The sequence below is a fragment of the Megalops cyprinoides genome, chromosome 5 (assembly GCF_013368585.1).
Source record: "Megalops cyprinoides isolate fMegCyp1 chromosome 5, fMegCyp1.pri, whole genome shotgun sequence".
NCBI lineage: Eukaryota > Metazoa > Chordata > Actinopteri > Elopiformes > Megalopidae > Megalops > Megalops cyprinoides.
In genome coordinates this window covers 18,673,154-18,689,295 of record NC_050587.1, presented here as the reverse complement: position 1 = coordinate 18,689,295, position 16,142 = coordinate 18,673,154, and the positions used below count along the sequence as shown (strand labels likewise).

General features: G+C 42.3%; 1 protein-coding gene across 2 annotated transcripts in view; it reads right to left on the bottom strand.

Moving 5' to 3' along the window:
* The window catches only part of nrg1 (neuregulin 1), a 144,364-nt gene that overhangs the window by 19,230 nt on the left and 108,992 nt on the right, over window positions 1–16,142 (bottom strand). The gene's annotated exons all lie outside the window — the stretch shown is intronic.

The window sequence follows — 16,142 nt, the reverse complement described above, 5'->3', positions numbered from 1 at the left end:
CATAATAAATTGCTTTTGTTTTCCAAATCCAATTATTTGCTCTCTCCCTTCATATCTACAGCACAGAAAAACACAGAACATAAATCAAGGGCTGAGAACTTTTTGTGCCCACAAAATACATGTTCTTGTTTCAAAGGGAAAAAGTTTCTCTGTAGCCATTATGCAACAACTTGCAGGGGAAAAAAAATTTTGTTCTTGTTGAGTTTCTGAGAAAAAAAGCTCTTTCTGTACCAGCAATAATTTGCATTATTATAACAACAAAATCACCAGCAGTGAGCTGCACCAACGGGCCTCTTGCGAGTGAAGCGTTAAATGAGTTAAACGAGTGAATCCTAAGTAAACCCAGCAGATGTTTTCTGCCCGGTAGGCCTTTCCTCATACTTGCTGCACCATTTTCCCACAAGCTCTGCCCAGGGGGTCTTTGGGGAAGGGTGCTCGAGCTATTGACGATTACGATTACCCGTGGGTAATTGCGCAGTGTGAGAGAGGAAATATCGGATTTCCATTTTTGACATTTACGGCTCTGTTTGGCCCCTTACGAATGTCACATCTTGCCGTCAATACTAACGGGGTTACTGCCACAGATTCAATCAGCAAAAGTGAAGTATTGTTTCTGCTCTAGGAATTGCTAGCAAAAAAAAAAAAAAATCTACACATCTTTGATGTACTAAAGAGAAAACTCTGGCACTACAATTTGTAAAAATGAGGGAAAGACATTTCTTTTATACATACATATATGTGTGTACACTACACTGTGCACTTTAGCAAGCTGAATATCTGCTATTATAACAGAAGTTGAGTGTTTCAAGCAATGCTTGAACCGAATCCAAAAAAATATGATCAGAAAAGGGTTCATTTTTCCTCCAGTCAAGGCCAAAAAGCAACACTGCACGGCTTTTGAGGACGGATGGTTTTTGGTTTCAATGCAGCAGAGCTGAGCTTTACTGTTTTTCCCAACATGCCCAATGGAAGTAGGCACCGAGATCGATTCCGTTCCATTTCTTTTTTTTTTTTTTTGCTTGCGAAAAGAAACCCAAAACCAGACTGCGGAGGGGCTGCGCGATGGCGCAGAGGCCGTGGCCAACCTCCTCCTCCTCCTTCTCAGTCCGCCCCCGCACCCCCACCTCTCTTGCCTCAGGTTTTTGCAGGCCTTGCATATTGCCATGTCAAACCACATCCCTAGGTGCAGCCTGCCTGGCACGGTCAAGGGCAGACAGCGATGTGCTGCATCAGTGTCTCCAATCCCCCCCCCATCTCCCGGATCGGAGGGGAGGAAACAGGAGACCGAAGCATCATGGGACGGCACCGTGACACAGCTGCTCCGCTCTCAGAGACGGCGACTGCGTTAGTCATGTCACCCGGGACGTTCGATCGCCATTCGTAGCCGCTTCCGGTGGCCATTTCCAATCGAAGGGGAACATAGCAGCGAGTGGCGACTGAAAAACCTCACTGACCACTCTGAAACATTTCATGGTCGCAGGTGCATGTTGGGGGGTAGCAGGTGCATGCTGGGAGGCATAATTGTGGGGATGAAAGCCACTGATTTGTGATTCAACTTTCAATTAAAAACATAAAGACAGAAATGCATTAACTGAAAAAAGTGTTGAAAGAACAAAACCCACTTGTTCAAACAGCAAGAAGTGTTAAAAATTGACATGAATACATTTCCAAGTGACCAAACATAAAAGCATTACCATACAACCAACATTACTTATTGTTTATTGCACAATATTCCTGATCTGAAAAAAAATCTTATGCAGTGTTTTTTTTCCCGAGTTTTGCCTAAGCAAATTGCCTGTAACAGACACATGGACCAGATTACTCCACAATGCAGTACTCAGTCGTCTTCATTTTACGCCAGTGTCAAAATTTCAAAGCAAAGCACTGTGGAATTGAGAGTAACAGACCAGAATTACATTTTTTGGGAGACACCCCAGCAATCTGAGTGACACCATTATGGAGGGGATCTCAAGTGTCTACCGCAGTGCACTCTGAGACATTAATGCGAGCCTGTGGCCAGCGCATACAACAGCAAAAAAACACCAACGGTTCTTTTAATTTATCACTGTCAGGAACACGTTTTTGCCTTGAAAGGTAAAAAACGGCTACAAATGGTGTGGGCATTCCAGCACATTTGTTTTGGGCGTACGACCGGGCAAAAGAACACAATCTGCTCTCACAGCAGAGCTCTGTCCCACTGCAATATCACCAGCTCCTCTGGTGGCCCAGTCTGGCTGGGGGGGTGGAAAGGGGGGGGGGGGCATTTCCCCAGGAGGAAGGAGGAGGGGAGGAGCCAGGTCCACACCAGGTGTTCCTCAAACTGGTGAGGATCGACAAACGAGCCTGGGAGCCCTCTGTGAAGCCAGGCCTGTCACATGATTAATTTCACACCACGGCGGCCAACATCCGCCGGGGGGAAACTGCATCTGCTCATCCAAGCCTTGCCTGGACCGTCTCAGATGCAACCAAACCTCTGGGTACATCGCAGCAGCGGCACTTGTGGTTAATCGACAGTAAACTTGGAAGGGTAAACCGTCAACTCACTTATTCCCAAATCTCGTTTCACATTGCTTCCATTTACTCTCAGCACAACATTCAGGTTCTCTCTGAAAACAATTGTGGTGAAAATATTTGTGGATAATATCCATAATTGCAAGATAAAAATATAATATCCCAAAATCTATAACCGGCAACAAAGTAAAACTGCTCACATGTCATCTGTTAGTTTAAAGGTGGAGAGGATGGTTTTGATAGCCAAATAAGGAAAGACTTCCTGTCAGAGGAGTAGCCTTGAGGCTACATCTTCCAGTTCAATAAATGGCTGCTAAGCGCTGCGTTTAAATGCTGGGCTGGCCTGCATTGCTAATGTAGCCTATAGCACTCAACTGCAATCACTTTGAATCCCGGTGACTATGCAGTCAAAAACACCCGGCGGCAGCTTTTTAATGAAGCTAAAAATACAGGTTCTGACTTAATATACATATACTACATTATATATTTATGTTGTTCATTACTGCATGTGTTGAACACCTCACCACATTTCACGGACCCCTGGTCTCGCTGCTGCTGGTTACGTCTAGAGTCCTAATTAAACATTTCCACAGACTATACCACTTTTTAAAATCAGAGCTACTCTATTACCCCACCACCATCAACCTTTCACCCACCCAGATGCTTTATATTCAGAGTCTAGCAATCGTTTCCTTTTAGGACTTTTAAAGGACTTTCAATATAGTACTTTTAACTGATGGATTATTTGATAAAACAGCCACCAAAGCAAAATCCGCAAAGCTTGCCACTGATTTCTTGAGAACAGTGTCTGCTGTATTACTTCTGCACAGATAGTTACTTAAAAGTGGCTTCTTGAGATGCAGCCAAAGAATCATTTCCCAGTCAAATTCTGGATGAATAATAGATCACTTTATAATGAGGCGACTGTCAGTGACTGCTGCAGGCTGACTGAGAGATTCATTTCAGTGAGGGCAAAAGTTAGACTTGAGTATATCACCTTTGTTAAAACCAACCAGGATGATTCCAAAATGCGTTAGAGGAATGTGGGCGTGTACCGCATAACCACATTGGCTCCCACAATTGTAAACGTTTTGGTCCAAAGTGGGTCTATTAAAGAGTTTGTATCAATAGCTTGCAAGAGAAGCACTCCCACCTCCTTTCTGCTGATGGCACCATGACCGTCTTTCTAATCTCGTTCTGAAATGCTAATCAAATATAAATAGGGCGATGTGAAACACTGTATTTTTTTTTTGCATTTCTCACGCTTGGCTGGTGCCACATGCCAGAATCATCCAAAGCCAAAGCTCAAATGAAAGACGTGGATGAAAATTAAACAAGACTAAGTAAAAGCTGAAAAAGGGAATTAAGTCATTAAAAGGCTAGCAGCTAAAGTTCTCTGTTAAGTGTTTTCTGCATTAATAAAAAAAATGTCAGAGCTTGAAAATGTACAAACAGCATGTTGTGTTGGTGAGGGAGCTAAACTTAAACTTGAATAACCAGAAGGTAGCAGGTTCAAATCAAGGATGTGCAACCAATGTTGTTTCCTCCAGCAATGTTCTAAACTGAATTGCTTCAGTCATAAAATGTCCAGCTGTATAAATGGACGACATATCAAATGTAAGCTAAACACGTTGACCTGCATAACAGAGCCAGCCAAGAAAATAAACAATATAACGCCGGGACACTGTGATGATTGTTCATAACTTACAAGGCCATTTATTATATTTAAGCAAGCAAACAAACCATGGCACGGACCTAAAAATATGATCACAATGTGACTGCCTTGTATGGCTCCCATGGAGGAATACTCTAAGTATTAAACACAGCATCTTCCAGAGGTAGACATAAATGGATAACGTGAAAATTGTAACCTAAGTAAGTCGCTCTGGACAAGAGTGTCTCCAAAATTCCAATAATGTAATGTAATGTATTGTAAAGGATTCCTTTCTGATTCTCACACCCTTAGTGACTAACTAAAAAGACGCTGTGTAGAATTTTGTGTTTTACCGAAAGGAGGGTGTGGTCAAACTTAAACATCGCATATGCCATGGCATATGAGGACTATATGAGCACTACTAAGCACCTTCAGTGCGAGTCATTTCAGCGGTGAAAAGTAACACTGCCTGCCCAATAACTGCACAAAACCAACAATGCATCATATGGCCCAAGATATTCTCACTCACCCCATGAGCAAGCAAACACTAATTACACGGTTATTAGTGCGGTTCAGGAGCACCGAGGAAACAGGCTACTTCCTGACAGAAGATACTCTGGGCTATAGGTTAAAACGCAGGGGGTGCCAGACAGTGGGAGAAATGGCATCTGTTTTAATCAGGAGCGTCATATGATCTGTTAATTACTCTCACGCTGCCTTCCATCAATTTCCAGTCATGCTGTCTGGCCAGACTTGGATGCCTTCAAAGGGTGACAGCTGTTAAGGGAAATTTAGATTTGCCCCCCCTCCAAACACCTGAGAATCTTAGTATCCAATAAAATGACTGTCATTAGAAGGTGTCCCCAGCTGTAATCCATCAGTGGATTGATATTGTTCATAAAACTGTTGCAGCACTGCCACGTTTTAACCCATTAGTTAATCAAAAGCTACAGCTATGTAGTTCCAAGGACCTGCAGCTACTAGGAGTGCTGATCTGTAGATTACAGCCTGTAGATGGAGTAGGTAAAGATTGCACTACTTTTGCATGCATTGTGCCGAAGCCCCCAGAAGGAAATCTTCTGAATAAAACTGTAAACAAAAATAATTGCCACCTTAAAGGCAGGCGCTGTCCTGATATTCCCTTTTGAACAGACAAAAAAAAAAAAACTCTCCGCAAATCCCATCAGACACACGTCTAACTCCATCTAGTTTATTAATCCTGGCGTTCAGGGTAACTGGTTGAGCCGAAGACGGGTGCCTTGGCAACGCTGTTGTCCTCCAAACCAGTGCAGAGGCCTCCAGGGCTGCTCTCTCCCAGCAATCTGTTGAGTCATTAGCGGGAATAGCCAACCTGATTGCTCTCTTAATTCTCCCCCAGGCCCCTGGCGTTGGTTCCTGCTCCAGCATATGGAGGCCTCCCCGATCTGACAGACGTGAACCGGACCGCGATGAAAACAGGAGAGAGAAGGGCCGGAGCAGCGAGCCAGAGAATGCTTGCAGGAAGGGCCCGGCCTGCTGTGGCGTCAGGAGAGGCGGTCGAACTCTCCTGCACCAGTCAATAATCTTTGTTTGTCAGAAACAGCCATGCTCGTGACTGTTAATACCAACACATCTCAGAAAAAAGAAAGTATCTTTTTGGGTGCGGGGGAAAATCTGATTTCTGCTGCATGGCAGATTCAGTCAGGTCGTCTTTGGTTTCTCATTGTCCTAAGGGTAAATCTCACATCCTGTATGGCAGGTTACTGTATGTGCTGCCTCAGGACATATCTTTGTCCACAAATGAGCATAGTTAAATATACATCTCATGGTTTTTAATATTACCATTCCGGGAGATTTGCTCTCCATTGGCAGCGGATAATCGGTCTTGTCTTACCACCCACGTCATGTTGCATTATGCACGTCATCCGCAATAACTTATGTAATGCTCTTTGTGCAGCTCTGTGACAATTCCTCTGTTAGGAGCACTGTACTACTTACAATTTCATTGAAAGATATATTCATATAGGAAGGGTTTTGTAAAATCAGACAGAGTTGCAAATTTAACACAAGGAAATGTGCCTGGCAGCAGTCATGAGAAGTCTGTTTGGTGTGGTTTACTTAGTCAATATCAAATATTATAATATTTTTAGTGTGATCATGAACATATCGGAAAAAAAACTAATTATAAGCAAGCTACTTGTATGTTGTATGGCATCTCTCCGATATACAAAATATATTAATATGATTTTGCAGTTTGAGTACATTTGACTTATGCTTAACCCTGCATTTTTTTTTCTCGCAACTCAAACTCAAAATAGTGCACATATTTTAAACATAACACATCTATTAGGTTCATCAAAGCACACTAAAGCACATCAAAATAATGTTGCTTTCTCACGATTATTCTGAGGCTGACCTCTCTCAGCGGGGTTGGACTGAATCTTTTTGGTGTATAGCTGCCTTTACACCAAAGCAACTTTTTTCCCCCAAAATCAAATATGAGGTTCTGTTTTAAAATATGCTCGATTGAGGACTTAAATGTGCTCTTTGAAGGACAGCAGGTGCATGAGGAACAGCGACTGATAAACTAATCTGAAAGGAGCAGTGAGTGGATGGCACATCAGTTCAGCACCAGACTTACTTTCCCCTTTAGCCCGAGGCCAATATTGTAATTACTTCCTCAGGTAAATTGATAGAAGAGGAGCAAAAGAGGTTTAACCATTTCAAAAGCTAGGAGAAAAGAGAAAGCTTTGAAGATACATCTGTGATAGTTAGTGAGAGATTATAAGGCAAAATGTAAGCATTTGAAGTATATTGATTCTCCTTAAAGTACTCCAAGCCCCTGATTAGGTAGGCAACTTCTGTTGTTGGAATAAATCAAATCTGTCTCTACAGTAAAATTGCCCATTACAAGAAGCCTCTAAATGGCCTTTAAATGGTAATCTATATCTTCACTGTGCAAACGTGTCTCTGAGGTAAAGTGAAACCTACATAATATACTGCTATGGAGTCTGTCCCCTTATATCTTATCCTTGGCGATACTGTGGCAGAATCTGAATGGCTTCAAAGAACAGGATTAGGGCAAATTGCAAGGGACAGTCAAAGTTTGAGGGTTGAAGTCTGGTTCTTTGATTGGGTGCAATGACACAAATGAAACTGAATACTGAAACTGAATGTCTGTTTTGCTTGACAGAATTTTGTTCTACCTATATGAATCAGTGTCTTTTCTAGCATATGCTGAATTAAACCCTGTACCCCTAGAACAAAATACAGACTACTAAGGAAATATATCAAAGGATATTGGGGGAGCAAGTAGCGGTGAACCTTACTGTCTCCTGGACAATATAGTTAAACATGCACAACTAACCCAAAATTTCAAGAAAATTCTACTCAACTCTTAATGACCTGTGGTAGTCAGTGAGGATGCAGGTTTCACAAAAGTGTCTCTGGAGTGTTCCAAGAGTACACACCACTATGAGCAACTTGCTTGATTCAAGACGCATTGCTCCACAAAGTTATTTTCAGACCAGGCAGCCATCTCGCATAATTTAACTTCATTGAATGGCATAACTAGATCTAGCAAAATGCGACAAGGGGTTGACTGCCACTCTGAAAACCACATCTATGCATTAATAATGGGCTTTGGTTCTAATTAATCTGCCATTAACAGATTCACACATTTGTACAGGGAAAAAAAAGCAGTATAATGAACTTTTTAGTTTTGTGGTGAAGTGCTCTGACAAGACTTTTTCAGAGCAAATCAAGCACATTGTTCCTGAGGATCATGGTAAATCTGCTACATGTTTTATGACTTTTGGCAGATTTTAAACACCTCCAAATGTCGCTAACCTCGGGCGAAGAGTTCACCGCACTCGTTCCTTGCTTCTGCGTGAAGATGTATTGGCTTTCAAGCCTCTTTCCAGTTTCATGAGGCTGCAGCACCTCAGTGTCCTTATTCGGGATTTTTTCTGCCTTGCTGTCGATATTTAAACCTCGGCGCCCCCATCGCCTCTCCTCCACCCGTGGATTAGGGCGAAATCCTGCCTGATCTACAAGCAATGCCGGATTTTCTCTATTTGCGCAGGCCTCTGTCTCACACTGACAGACAACCGCTGTCACTTTCCTTTGATTTGTTCAAGGATGAAAGGGGCAGCGCTGGAAGACACGGGGTGAATGAAACAGCTCGACAACTGGGATCCCGCGAATTGATGGTCGCAGGGAGACCGCGAGGGGGCCGCACCTCAGGGGAATTTCAATAGTTTCTGGAGACTGATTCATGACAGTCCACGTTAGATTCTGTATGAGTGCTAGTGCTCTCAAATGTTGGAACAAGAGCGCCGGACTTGCTGTGTGCACATTTTATGACGGACCACCACTGTAGCATCAGTCTGCACTTACTGTAAGCAATCAAGACCTGAAAGATGAGGGAATTGCTGGAATAGAAAGGCAGGAAGCCTCATCGGATGTGAGATGTTAAGAGAATGCGGATTCATCTTCCTGTTAGAGTCCCTTGATAGATCCAGCAAAGTGAAGGATTCATAAGGGAAGGCATTCATTTAAAAGGCAAATAAAATGCATATTTCATAATATATTTCTGTCTCTAGGAATTACAAACTACTACTTTTTTTTTGCAAATTCAAATGCATGTTTCTTTAACAAGGGAGAATTTATTACAAATAAGCAAAGTGACGGAGAATTTACAATATAGTGAAATAATTCTTAATTCAGGAAGCTGAAGCATCTATTTAAGGACTCCACTGTCATGCCAACAGATGCCAATTGGCTGATCTCACAGGAACAGAGCAGCACCCCGGGTTTCTGATCAAGGATGTATTCCGTATGAGACCTGACAGTCCAAGCTGCTGAAGGAACAATAATCTGTGACCTACAGGTGTACAGAGTGACATCAAAAATCTCTGCAGGGCTGAACGGTTTCCCCATCAGACAGGGAGCGGGAGGCGATATCGATCCTAAAGTCAACTATCCGTCCCTCTGAAATTCCCACACATGACAGGAAAATTGCATTACTTTGGGTGCTGCTGTATGAGTCAATAATTCCAATCAATAGCCTTGCGCCTCTCTTCCCCTACTCTTTGAGTACAACTTAGACAGGCCACAAGAGGTTAAGAGTCCACCTCACATTAGTGAACAAAAATCTTCTATAAGGAAACCCCACAACTCTCTCCTTGAATTTCTGCGAACACACAAGTAAAAATCATTATGCGGTTCTAGTCAATGTGTACAGACTGGAAAAAAACATAGCAACTGCTAAATATTAATAACAAATGCAAGGTCATACTACTCTTTTGCCAGAACTCGTAAGAACTGCATTTTATAAATAACGGCAAGGCATAATGATGGTTTGGTATCGCTTTTGGAATGGACTTCCTGCATTTAAGATAATATACCTTTCACTTTGAGATGAGATTGATGAGACCCCTCCAGGTCACCAAGTTTCCAGCTTCAAGCAAAACAAGAGAGGTAAAAACTGCCCAGCCAGGCGTGTTCAAATACAGGCAGCACACTGCAGTAAAAAAAAACATATTTACTGCTCAAACCCGCATATTCGAGACACATTCAAGCTAATTAGCAGGGGAAATGTGAAAAAAGAAAAAAAAAATATTTGCCCTTCTCACTTGTCTCTCTATATGTACAGCACACATTTTCAGGAAGGACACAGATGCACAAGGGGATTTTTGCAGCACATTTTCAATGCCAATCCCACAAGGAAGGCTTGAGCTTTTTATAGCCGTGTCCCTGAGTCTAACGTAATTATTTCATGGTGCTATTGTAGGCAGCCAAAGAGATTCAATAAGTGAACCATGACAATGGTCAAATGCTAATACCACAATAATAATAGCTGTACAACAATGCTGCAGTAAGTAAAGCTGGTTTCTGAGGATTATTATTATCAATAATAATATTATTATTTATTGCTACTAACATTATATTAACATAATAACAACACTGACAGTTATCATCACACAGTTGTCCCACGGCACATACGCCGGATGCACGCTGTCCAGTTGAATTTGTGACAGTGTCTTCACAGATCTGTGAGCACAGTGGGCTGTGATGCTATGCGGTGAACCGCAGCGTGCTGGGAGAAAGTCAGACCGAGGACTCGGGGAGGACAGAGGGACGAGAAAAGGAAGTGAAGCCATGGGGGGGGGGGCCTCAGCGAACGGCTGACTGTTCGCTCCTTTCATCCCGCGAGCTGCCGCAATAGGCCGCCGGCAGTTTGTTTTGCCACAAGGGGGTTTTGGTGAAGCTTCAAAACATCCAACCTTTCAAAACTTCCTATTCATTACCTGCAGAGCTTACCAGTGCAGAAGTGCCTAAGATTTCTTACAGAGCGCTGAACACACCAAGGGACTGCAGAAAAATGCCTGGTTTTTTAATGTGAACAGGACTACTTTGTGTGACAAATTACACCGCTTAAAAAGAAGAGCTTTACATTCAATCTCAAAATGTCAGCTCTGTAGTGATTAATAAGATTAATCAACTGCGGTGCAAATCCATGAATAATCTTGGACCACGTTATGTGAATATGGTATTGTTTTACTATACATTTTTCATTGAAAAATCACTTCATGACATACGTTAGTTGGTAATAGTACTGAATTTATAAAGCACATAAGTAATATGCTGTGGTCAGGTCAAAGAAAAATCAATCTCATCAATGGGAAAGTATGGTTTCCATATAGGTAAAACAAATGAGTATATTAATAGATTTATTAATAATAGAACTTACTAATTATTAAATATTAATTTAATAGAACTATGACTTTGTGAGAATTAAAAACGTCATCATTGGTAAATCATTGCTAAAATGAGTTATGAACCAAAACTATATTATATATGCGCGCACACACACACACACACACACACACGCGCGCGCGCGCACGCACGCACGCACGCACGCACGCACGCACACACACACACACACACACAGGCAAACAGAGCAAGAGAGACAGCCCTCTGGGGAGTCAGTCCACAGTGTCAAGAAAAACTTGTGTCTCTGAGTGTGTTACATGCAGAGATTAGAGTCTATAATAAAGAATAACTGTGAGATCTGATAACGTGGAGACTGACAGGCACAGACATGGCACATTAGGCAGGGAGCCTGAATAATCTGGCACAACAAACAGGAAATCATATACAAGTTTTTACCTCGGAGACAAGACAGAGGACAGCACCTTAAAGACAATGGCCACTGATGAAGCCTAGGATGCTTTACTCAGACATCTACAGAGAGAAAATGGCCTTAATCCCCCCCTAAAAAAATCGCATTCAATAAGCCTCGGTGAATGTCGCAACCAATCAGAATCTGCTCCGCATAAGTGATCCCATTTAATGACTCAGTTCATTTTCGTGATCACCCCTCCTGTATCAGTGTCATCTGCCAAAAGGAAGGAAGCGTGTTCCTGTCATTTTTCAATTATTGATGGATTAGGCACGGCGCGTAACTCCCCTCTCCACATTTATCAGTGCTGTGGATCATCATTAAATACATAATTAAAAACAGGGTATCACTCTCATCAGAGACTAAACATAGACTCTGTGCCCTGACCAAAAATTAACATTAATTTACATAAACTCACATCAATTGATTAGGTGCACTTGAGCAAACTGAATTTCCATGTGGCATAAACAAGAGCAAACAAGATACATTTTAACCATTAAAATGGATGGTAAGTCATTATTTTGCCCTCTGTCAAGAGATAATAGGAAAAGGTAAGATATATGAGTATTCCACTTTTGGTAAACAGTGAGACATTTAAAATACACAGACCACCTTAAGGGCAAAATCCCAAATCCCAAGTGAACAGTAAGTTGAAGGGCCACTTAAAGCAATAAGTGGTTTCAACAAAGGGAACCTAATTTGCTTCCAACCAATTTATGTTGAGGGTAAAAAATTGCTCAAAGCATTACAGCTATTCATTATGGACTCAAACAAGCCACTGAGACATCACAAGGATGACACAGATACCTGTTACACACCACTTTTGTGCCAAAGCCTAGATTACAGTAATATTTCACATTTTACAATATAATCTTGATGTGAGACACACCCAGCCTGTGTTTTCTTCATGTACACACAACTCATGCCAAATAAGGAAACTCAAAACAAAGACTCTCCAACACTATCAGGCCACTGTCTCTGTTTGTGTTTCTAGGTGATTACTTCATAAGAGAGGCCCAGGCTAATTGCAGTAAATCACTCAGGTTCACACCAGCTCACATTATGACGAGATCAGACGTGCTGGGTGGATCAGCCATGATTGTGTCTGTTGTAAACATGCCAAACATTGCATTTAATATACAGTCATACAGGTGATGATTTGATTTTCTGTGCATAGACTGCCAGAGGGAGACTGGCTTTTCCTTTGCCGTTCAACGTCAGCCATATCTCATGCTCCAGGCTGCCTCAAGTGGATAAGCACACCAAGGAGGCCCTTACAGAACTGCAATCAGAGAACACACTGGGTCACCTGCTGCTCCATTCCAGGCTTTACACTCTTTGCCAGTGCTGGATATTGAAGACTTCAAAATGGGAGCAAAAGAGGCTTAGAGATGAGCTGAGGTGATTTCAACGCTGGGTTTTTTTTTTTTTTGGCCTGCCAGAAACACTGGGTGATAAACAAGCAAGATAACGAGCCAATTCCAGGAGGGACTTGGATCACCGTGGGGGCCGCGGAGGAGACTTCTAATTCCATCCACATTTTCAGCGCAGGTGCCGGGAGCACCGAGGCAACCTGTACGGGGAATTCAAAGGAGAGCCGTCGACAGGCGAGCAAAAAGCAGCTTGCCGCGGCACACGAGGGAGGGTCGAGCACGGGCAGACGGAATTAACCTTGAGCGCATGTCCTCCTCCATCTCTCCCCCCCGCCCCCGCCAAAAACCGCCACGAAAAATAAAACCGCGCACAGCAGCCGTTACGGTGCAGCGGAAGACTCCCGTTACACATCAGAGAGCTAGAGAGAAAGCCACCGAAACAGTCTTTTACAGGGGTGCGACGGATTTATTTGTTGCACCGTCTCACATCTTGACAGATCCCGCCGACCGTACCTAAAGTGATGGCTTCACTTTCACCTAACAGGTCTTCCTCCAAACACCATACAAGGCTTTTTTTTGTAATTGGGCTGGGAACGGTTTGGCCTACCGGAGGGATTTTCTCTGGCTGTAGGTGTGGTGGCGCGAGATGGAGGGCGAGTAGCCGTGCTGATGGAGTTTCCGTAATTGCCTTTCTGAATCTCCTGGCGGTTCTACTGCCTCGCTATAATAATTACTGATAATGTTACCCCTTATGGCAGACCTGCCGATGCATACTTATTGATATTCTAACATCTTTCTTTTTTTTTTTTAAAGTGGTAGCGCTGCCCAGGCATATATATTGATATTTGAACATTGTTTTTTTTTTTTTTCCGGGAGAGCTTGGGGGAATTGATTGTGCAGCAGTCTCCCCTCCCCGAGTGTTTTATGACTTACCAGTGTGATGCAGACTGAGGGTAGCTGAAAAATGTGAGTCATGGCTGTCCACAGTGTATGCCAGTGGAAGAGAACATAGTGTGCAACCGGACGTTTTTTGACTTTGCTAAGAGGCATAATGAAACTGACATGATCCATTATGCTGTTGGCGGGAGTCCCAGTACAATAAATGTCTACTGAATGAAACAGAACAAAAAAAAAGAAGAAGAAGGAGAAGTGTGTGCGCATCGCTCTTTATGACAGGACCACACCAGAGAGAGGCTCTGCAGGAAACTCCCAGAAGGCACTGCAAAACGAGTCTCCAGCAGAGATTGCTTACTAGGGCATTTTCACACCTGAGCCGTGTCTATATTACCTATTTTTTGAAGTGGAGAGAGAAATCACAAAACTGAATTTTGAGACAGTTCCACCTTGATGAATGGTGGCTAAATGCTAAACTGCACAGTTTTCTCTGAAATCACTGCACATTTTTCAAACATACATTGGTGATATTGGTAATAATATATAAAACAGCAAATATATTTACCATTCAATTTTCAGGCCAATTTAACTGCAAATGGGAAAAAAACATCACACAGACAGCCTTTCAATGCGTAGTAAAACAGGTGGGTACTAAAATGTGTTTAAAAGATACAAAAGACACTTTCTATCAGTCCTCAGACCCATGCATCTCCGTTACTAAGTGAAGTCTCGCACTGGTCCTTCCCCTGATCCATTATCAATTTATGGTGCCTAAGGATTTGCTGGGAGCGGTAGAGACCCTCCGAAGCTCATCCATCTCCACGATAACGTGTGAATGCTCACAGGGCGCTCTGAGCTTCGCGTGTCTCTCCGGAGGGGGGGGAGGGACAGGCACAGGCGACCTGGGAGATTTCACTTCACAAAGATTGATGCCTCATAGCCTTTCTGCATTTCTGTTTTCTTCATTTTACCGCACTGTCTAATATTCATTCTGTGCATACACGTCCTGTTTATAAACATTCCTTTTGCACAGACAATGTGATAATGAGAATTTGCTTGAAGTCATCACAGCTCTGTAATGGCACATTGCAGTCTAAAGTCTGAGATTAAAGAATCCATACGTTAAGTGCAAGAACAAAAAAAAAAATTCTAACGTCCTCACAAATCCCTCAGTTGAATACTTACTGACATTAAAGCCAAAAAAAAGGGTACAAGGTCTTCTAGAGTCTCTGAAGATATGTCCTAAATACAGAGCTTTTTTTCTGGCCGAAGTGTTAGTTTTATCGTTTATGGAGTACTAAATCATTCAGAGGCTAGACTCTGGCCATGATTCATCCAGAGTCTTTGACAAGGCCCCCAGAGAACCAGCAAGAACTTAAAATCAGCGAGAAGAAAAAAGCACTCGATTTCATAGCGTCAATTTATGTTGTAACCTAGGGTTCAATGGAGAAGACTGCTGTCTGAGGGAAGATCATTAGGTAATGGAACAGATTTGAGAAACAGCAGGGAGGATGCACTTAAGACATAGTTCTGTTACTTAATCCATAAAACTTTGCAGCCATTCCTACCACTTTTCATCCCAGCTTTTTGTCCAAATGCCTTACTTTTATGAACGCCTCCCCAAACTATCATGTCAAGAAGAGAAATATCTTCAGCAATTTCAAGAAAAGAACTGGCCAATTTCAGTACAATGAGAGGACAGCCGTTACAAAGGGAAGTCAATGTGCTTTCTTTTGCCTCTGCCCATCACAACAAAACCATTTCATTTGTATTTGTCTTTGATTTTGAGATGGTGCTGTAACACCCAAGTCGTTCTTTCAAATGACCACACGCACAGAGCATAACCGAATTAGTAGATGTCAAAGCAAAGGCTTAGAGACCAGGCAATTTTAGATTTGCTGAGTCACCGGAGAGAGACAAAAGCACACAGGCATTGAGCACCACTAGAGTAATCTATTTTGAACAGAAAAAAACGGAATGACACTGTTTCCTTCATCGATAGCTTAACTGCCAGATGTCACTTCATTTTACCCTAATTAAATTAGGGAACGTCGCCTCAGCTGGGCTATTGCCATAATGATAATGAATTAATTAACCTCTTGCCCCCCATCTTGGAGGGGGTTCCTTCCTCATATGGTGAGATGTATGCTTTCTGTGTCCTCAAATCTGCTCTAAGGCTGATCAAAATAAGTGGAAACAACTACTCTATGCAGTGTTCTGATGATACAGTAGTGTCCATCTCATCACCTCATCAATCATGCTGATCGGGAGAAGTATCAATCATGTGTCAAGATCTGAAATTAAGGCAAAGCTCTAATATTTCATAATTTTGATGGTTATTAATAAGAATATGTTTAAACGGAAAAAATACAGCTAACATTTTAAAATGATAACTACACTTCCTTGTCAGAAAACATTTCCTTCCAATTTCCATCTTTTATGACACCTGTATCCCTCCCTTACCAAACTTTTAGTGCTGGTAAACTTCTCCATCAGAGACAACATGGATTTATTTAATTTGTTACACATGAAATCTAAAAATACC